Below are 8614 nucleotides of genomic sequence, written 5' to 3'. Positions count from 1 at the left end.
CAAGCAGCCTCTACACCACCAGCGTCAACACGACTTACTATGTACACCACACCAAACTACCGCGGCACATCTCTCTCTTCGATTCTGTTAGGTGACTCAGCTTCACCACGATAAATAAGCAGACAAGAAATTCTCAGCCAGCGACGAACATCTGTATAACAAGAATCACGGCCTGGCATCGATGCCACGACATCACAACTAGTGATCAGCTCTGCCAACTCACTTCACATACAGAAAGCTTGCTCTCTAATGATATAGTTTTGAGTCTGATCCCAATGTATAGGACCTTGGGCAAGTGTCTTCTCCTATAACTCTGGGCCAACCAAAGCTTTGTGAGTGAACTTGGTAGCCTGTTGTGTGTGTGTGTGTGTGTGTGTGTGTGTGTGTGTGTGTGTGTGTGTTTGCATGCACCTATGTGTTGACATGTGATGGTTGTGAACTAGTCTTTTATCAAAGACATGTCTGGCTGTGGGTGAATATTACCTTGCCTGGAAGCTGGTGAGGATTGACATCAGGAAGAGGATCTGACAATAGAAAATTTACCTCAACAAATTCCATCTGAACCATGCAAGCAGGTGGGTGTTAAAACAATGATGATGATATATAGTGTGTGTGTGTGTGTGTGTGTGTGTGTGTAGGTTCTTATATAGTAGGTGCCTGCAGTTTCTGTCAACCAAATTTCACTCACAAAACATAGATTTATAATCTGTGGTTGTGGTAAGAAAATCTACTTGAAATGCTATGCAGTAGGATTGAACCTAGAACCATATAATTCAAAAGCAAACTAAAAGAACATCCAATGTAGAGACCATTGAAGCATGACCAACTATCTATTAACACCCACCATTGAGAAATTCAAGCTAAAGACACTGTTTTCACTTAATTAATAATAATAATAATATTAAAAAAAAACACATGGAAATGAGAGAGTGAATAAGAGAAAGAGAGGAAAAAATAAAATAAATAAATAACTACAATTATATTTTCTCCAGAGATACTTTAATATAGAATTGTATTCGCCAATAAATTTGTTAATCTTTGAATACAAAAAAAAAAAGCTGTTAACAGCTGACTATAGAATTAAATGTACTTCATAAATTACAATTGACCAAAGAACGTAGGAGATCAATTCACAATAGTGCTGGAGATTAATCTTAAGAATGCATGTGTATGTGTGTCTTTGTGTTATATATTTAAACCGTTTGTGAACAATCTTGTTTTAAAGTTAGTGAAACAAGAAGTAAAATAAAACAAATTGAAATAAAAATAAAAACGACTTATGTTCGTTGAGAAACCTATATGACTATAATGACATAATCGCTAGTATTTATGTCGTTCTTGAACAAAAGGATAATTAAATTTGGATGAAAGAAAACAATTGACTTCAGAAAGACCTTAATGGATTCAGTTGGACACACAGACATACATGAATGGTTGCAGTGTTTTAAACACGGTTGCTATCTTTAATTAGAAAAGCAACATAAAAGAACTATGAAGTTGATGTATACATATATATTATCAATCAAAGGATGCTGAAGAATTTTAACACACACTTACACAAACCCCAAAACAAACCCTATTCTTAACCCTTTGACAAAGAATATGCTTTTAGATATTAAATAAAACTCTTCTATGATTCAACATTTCTCATTAAAATTTATGTCTTAGTTTAGAAAGGAAGTCAGTGGTGGGGGAAAAAAAAGAAGGATATTTTTGAAATTTCAATATGTATTGTGACATACATTGTCATTTTCTATTTTCAAGCAACCAAATACAGTAAATAAATAAAGGCCATTGTTCCAAACATTAAGGAATCTTTTGAAACAGCGTCAAGCATAAAGATCAGTAAATATGTAGTATTTTAATGGAAGAACATGTTAAATCAATTTATAAACATGGAATAAAAGATAAACTGTTTCAATTCTTTTTTCTTTCTCTCTTGACGTATTATTGCTTTCAGTCTTGGGCTCCCAGCCATGCTGGGGCACCAGCTTTAAGGGTTTTAGTTGAGTATATAGCCCTCATAAATCAAGTCACTCCTAGTGTTACAATACAACCTGTTGCATGGTCAGACCATTGGCAACTCTACCAAGCCTGCTTGGGAAAGGAGGATGGCCTTTGTTGGACAGCTTGCAGGACACAAAACAAACCTGTCAAAGAGTAGATGAATTCAGTAGAGTCAACAGCCATTCATTCAACCGCTGAGAGTGAGAGATGACTGGTTTTTGTTTAGACATCTCTCTAAGACATGGGTTCTCAAAGTGGGCACTACTGCACCCCTGGTGGGCATTGAGACAGTCCAGATGGGCACTGGTGCCTAAAGGGGGCAGTGTGTGTGTGTGTGTGTGGAGGGGGTAGAGAAAAATTTTGCTTTCGCTATAAAACACATACTACTAGGTTTGTACCACCCCCTTGAGACCCAACTACACTCTAGCTGAAAAATATAGAATACCGCATAAGTAATATAAATGTTTTAAATTCAGTGGTGGCATTAATGAAGATGTTACACATTAATTTAATGTGTTAAACTTATCTATATTAATGTATATCGAATTATATAGAGATATATACAAGATTTACACAGATATAAGAGTTAGAACTTGTGATCCGCCTGAGGACCTTTTACTTTGGAAATTTTTGCCCGCTACGCTAAAAAGTTTCCCCACCTCTGGCTTAAACAGTTTGACAAAAATCTGATGGGTCTAAGGATTGCACTGTGCTCTAGTGTCTGCTTTGGCATGGTTTCTATGGCCAGATACCAACCACTTTACAATATGTACTGGGTACTTTTTTTCCTGCTACCAGCATCACCGAGGTCACCATGCAGCTCACAAATCTACCAAATCTGAGAAGGAAGTGCATCCTTATATTAGATGGAGGTCAAGGTATGGAGAAGAAGTTGGGGTAAAGCAAGTTCTTGTTAAGGAGCTTCATAGTTATTCATACTTAGGAGAGATAGAGAGAAAAATTTAGAAAGTGAAGATTAATATTTTTGAAGTTTCTTAAATTCAAACACTCATTCATGGCCTAGTGGTATGGTTTTCAGACATATTGTCTATAAAGAAAATTTCTCTTCCAGAGACAGTTTCTGCAGTGAATATCTTTCCATGATTGAATGTATATGTGTGTGTTGAATATAGCTGCACACACTCATGTTTTGTTTATATTTTTTTAAACACAGAAAATTTGTGGAATCTTTGGGATTACACACACACCTGACTGACACCACGTAAAAAGTCCCTGTATTGGTGTCACATAAAGAAATGCACTCATGCGGGCACCATGTAAAAATGCACCCATGCTGGTGCCACATAAAAATGCACCCATACTGGTGCCACATAAAAATGCACCCAGTACACTCTGTAAAAGTGGTTGGAGTTAGGAAGGGCATCCAGCTGAAGAAACCAGGCCAAAACAGGTGACTGAAGCCAGCTCCTCTCAAACCAACCAACCCATACCAGCATGGAAAACTGATGTTAAAATGATGATGATGATGAAGAGGAAAGAGAGAGAAAGAACTTGTCATAATTATCTAATTTTGGTTACACTGATATCTCTATATCTCTCTCTATAAAGTTTGTGTTATCTGTCTAGCAGATAATATAATCATTGTAGTCATAAACACTACCAGCAACAAAAAACAAGCTGAGCTTTGCTTATTTTCCAGACTAAACTATATCTGAAATATATGAATGTTTTAAAATAAGATTATATCTAAACTTGAGAATTTGTTAAAAGATTGTTCATTATGATATACTAAACTATATATATATAAGCAGAAAACCTTCACAATGAATTTAGTTTTAAATATAAATGTAGAACATGAAATTGTCTTTTCACATTTTCTGCTAAGTTTATTTCCATAATTTATCAAAAATACTGATGGATTGTAAATTTCAACTTTTTCGATTGTTAACTTTGGCAATATTTGTGATGTGTTTAAACATGATAAAATTTTCTGTGAAAATTCTTGTTTCTTTTCACTTTACTTTCAAAGTAATTATTAATATGAATTGATAAAAGGACTGATTTTGAAATCTTTTGTTGAACTTCACAGTGAAATAATAAATTCTCACTAAATGGCTCCACCCACCTCCAACCTAAAAAAAAAAAAAAACTAAACTGGAGTTATATTTTGTATGATCATAGATTTTGTTACCACGATTCTTGCTAATTGCTGGAGATGTGAATAATTGATGAGTAGATTAGAAAATTTCTTAGATTAAGTTAATAATTCTTTGAATGGTGTATGTGTGTATGTGAGAGCATATATATATATATATATATATATATATATATATATATATATATATATATATATATATATATATATATATATACATATATACAGGGTGTGTAAGGTATTTGAGGACATACCATTTTGGGCTCATTGCTGCATTTTTTGCTAACTCTGTATAATCTTTGTTTCAGAAAATAATAATGGCAGACAGACCCTCAGCTTGTGCCTGTGACCTTATGATCATGAGCCAAATATCCTAAATATATAACTGGTACTTCATTGGTAATGAAGTTCTAGTTGATCCAATCAATGAAACAGCCTGCTCATGAAATCAACATGCAAGTGGCTGAGCACTCCACAGACATGTGTACCCTTAACATCATTCTCAGGAAGATTCAACATGACACAGAATTTGACAAGGTTGGCCCTTTGAAATACAGGTACTACTTATTCTTGCCAGCTGAGAGGCCTGGAGCAGTGTGAAATAAAGTGTCTTGCTCAAGGACACAACATACCACTGGAATTTGAACTCATGAGCTTATGATCACAAGCCAAATAACCTAACCACAAAACCATGTGCCTTCACGCACACACACACACACACACACACACACACACACACACACACACACACACACACACACACACACACACACACACACACACAAAGTAAAAATTTAGAATTACATGGTTATATGTTATATTATATATGTGTGTGAGAGAATAAAAATTTAGAATAACATGGATACATGTGAAAAAATATATATATATATATTACACACACACATGCGAGTGTGTGTACAGACACACATATACATGCACACACACATACACACATATACACACACAAACACACATGCCTAAACATTTAGAATTATATGGTTATATGTAAAAGCAATATTTAAAGACACTAAAAAAACAAACAAACAACAGTAAAGAACAAACTTTTAAACGGCCTCTTCCAAAAGTTTTCTTGTTCAACTTATATTTGATGTTTACACAATGTCAATGACATGAATATTTTGTTTACAATAATTATTATGTCAGGGAACTTTAAAGTTATAAAATTGTCAATACTGGGTGTCATTTAAATCTACAAAGTAAATGTTTGTAGTCAAGAATCATAGATTTTAATATCCTTCTTGCTTTTCTTCTTCTCGTCTAATACTATTAAATTAATGTATGTATACAATGTTTGCTTTCTTATCAAAGGTCTACAATTCTCATTTGCCATATTCTGCTACAAAACTTTTAAATATAAACAATATGATAACTTCTTGAAACTTCTTATCTCTCTCACCAACATCAATAAAAGTTATATTTATTATTTTATTTTGTTCTTGTTTTGAGGTGGCAGGCTGGCAGAATTGGTAGCATGCTGAGCAAAATGTTTAGTGGTATTTTGTCTGTCTCTATGTTCTGAGTTCAAATTTTGCTAAGGTCAACTTTGCCTTTCATTCTTTCAGGGTCAAAAAAAAAATACAAGGTGGCATCAAAAAGTTCCCAAACTAGTTCTGTAGCATACCAGCAGATGGCAGCACATATCTGTCTCTATGTTCTGAGTTCAAATTTTGCTAAGGTCAACTTTGCTTTTCATTCTTTCAGGGTCAATAAAGCATTTGAGGACATTTGGCAAAAGTGAATGGAGAGTGTAGTGGGTGCTTTTTACGTGAGCATTGTTTCTTGTCCACCAAGGTCAAGCCAAGGCTACAGTAGAAAATACTTTCCCAAGGTGGTGCATAGTGGGATCAAACTCTGATCAATGTGGTTATGAAGCAAACTTGTTAACCGCAAGGCTAACTTGCTTAGCTTCCCAATCTGTAACAATAACTCAATGTAACCTTAAGTATTAGTCAGATGTTTCTTCTTTAGGCAGAAGGTCAGCAGTTTGAAGGGAGGGGGTTTATTCAATTGCATTGACCCCAGTTCTTTATTGGTGCTGTATTTTGTTGACCCAGAAAGGACAAGATGCAAAGTTGATTTTGGCAGGATTTCAACTCGGAATCCTGCTCCTGCCAACTTTTCATCATTTTGAGTTTGAGAAAAAAAAGTGATGCTCAAATACTGCGGTCAGTGGTATGGACTAAACGCCTCCTCTTGAAATTGCTGGCCGTGGGCCAAAACCAGAAACCATTAGAAGTCAAATACAAAAAATCTCACTGGTGTCCGGTTTTCCACCTCATGTCATTTCCTTCTTTTTATTCTTTATTTGATAGGTTGTGAATAAAGTCACAACACACACATACACTCTCTCTCTCTTTCGCTCTCACCCTTATTATCAGATAAATGGTAAAACAGCTAGAAATAATTTTTTTTTTACCTCATTTTTTTTTTTTTTTCTACTTTGTTTTCGCCCCCTTCGAAAAGAAAAACTCTACATTTGTATTTTGTCCCCTCTATGTTGAGCCCTGTGTGGCTAATAAAGAAACATATTATGGTTAAAATCAGACCCTGGGATAGAAAACCATACATGCATGAGTACTATGTATGCATGTTATGTATGCATACATATAAATATACATGGACAATAGAAATGTGCAAGGCCTTAAGATTTAAAGAATGATGAACAAAGCAAGACACAGTCCTTGCTACAAGCAGGTGACTCATCAAAATTAACCCTAGATTAAAAAGAAGAACATACACACACACACACACATTCATATATACATTACATAGACACATATATAACATGCGTTTATATACATACATTATATACACACACACACATATACATATATTCGCCATGATTGATCGCTAGCCACTAAACCCTTTTTATTTTTTCTCTCTGCTTATTTCTCTGTTCCTTTCAGTTGAAGAGCGTAGGCTCGAAACGTAAAAGACTTTCTCACTTCCCGAACGTTAAACTAATACATCTATTTGTTGTTTACACACTCGTCTTCGTCTTTTGTTTTGTTTTTTTGTAAATTCCAACTATATATATATATATATATATATATATATATATATATATATATATATATATATATATATATATATATATATGTATATCATCATCATCATCATCATCGTTTAACGCCCGTTTTTCATGCTGGCATGGGTTGGAAGGTTTGATTGAGGACTGGCAAGCCAAGAGGCTGCACCAGGCTCCAATCTTATCAGGCAAGGTTTCTACAGCTGGATGCCTTTCCTAACACCAACCACTCCGAGAATATAGTGGCTGCTTTTTGCATGCCACTGGCACAGGCGCTAGTCGGGTGGCACTGGCTTCAACCATGCTTGAATGGTACATTTTACGTGCCACTTGCACAAGAGCCAGTCAGGCAGCACTGGCAAATATATGGGGTGGAAAACAAGATGAAGAAAATGGGGAAGAAATGGATGTAAGTAATAATTTATATGTATGTTACAAAAAGATGACATATTTTTTTTTAAAAACATAACCGTACAAATAAATTGAATGACAGGTTGAAAGCTCAAAAAGTAAATTAAAATAAAATAAAATAAAAAATAAAAATAAAATAAAATGTATATTTTATTTTAATTTATTTTTTGAGCTTTCAACCTGTCATTCAATTTATTTGTACGGTTATGTTTTTTAAAAAAAAGATGTCATCTTTTTGTAACATACAAATAAATTATTACTTACATCCATTTCTTCCCTATTTTCTTCTTGTTTTCCCCCCAATATTGATAATTTCAATAACCCTGAACATATACCAATGATTTTCACATTATATGATAGGGATTACACCAGTGGAATACCTTGGATTATATAATATGTAATCGGGATATGACTTCCTTGAATTAACTATATATATATATATATATATATATATATATACACACACACCAAAATAAGCAACAGGAGATCCAGAGGTAATGCAGTACGATCGTTTCAAGCGACTCCATTTAATTGAACAACACAACCATAACCGCAATCCTCAGCTGCAATCCTCAGCTGCAATCCTCAGCTGCATAAATACATAGAATTAAATTAAATTAAAACAAATGGACAAATTAGTATAATTTTACCTAAAACCTCCAAGAAGGTAAGGAGATAGACAAAGAACATGCTGTCTTCACTTCAGCTTAGATGCAATATATATATATATATCATCATCATGATCATTGTTTAATGTCTGCTTTCCATGCTAGCATGGGTTGGATGATTTGACTGAGGACTGGTGAACCAGATGGCTACACCAGGCTCCAATCTGATTTGGCAGAGTTTCTACAGCTGGATGCCCTTCCTAACGCCAACAACTCCGAGAGTGTAGTGGGTGCTTTTACGTGCCACCGGCACGAAGGCCAGTCAGGCGGTACTGGCAATGGCCACGCTCAAAATGGTGTATTTTATGTGCCACCTGCACAGGAGCCAGTCCAGCGGCACTGGCAACGATCTCGCTCGAATGT

The 8614-nt window shown here is 34.9% G+C and overlaps 1 protein-coding gene across 8 annotated transcripts in view; it reads right to left on the bottom strand.

Annotated features, from left to right (window-relative positions):
* The window catches only part of LOC106884166 (protocadherin Fat 4), a 693587-nt gene that overhangs the window by 88282 nt on the left and 596691 nt on the right, over positions 1-8614 (bottom strand). The window lies entirely within an intron of this gene.

This window comes from Octopus bimaculoides, chromosome 1 (assembly GCF_001194135.2).
Source record: "Octopus bimaculoides isolate UCB-OBI-ISO-001 chromosome 1, ASM119413v2, whole genome shotgun sequence".
NCBI classification, from domain to species: Eukaryota; Metazoa; Mollusca; class Cephalopoda; order Octopoda; family Octopodidae; genus Octopus; species Octopus bimaculoides.
Note: the sequence above shows the minus strand (reverse complement) of the source record. Positions and strands in the feature narration are given on the sequence as shown.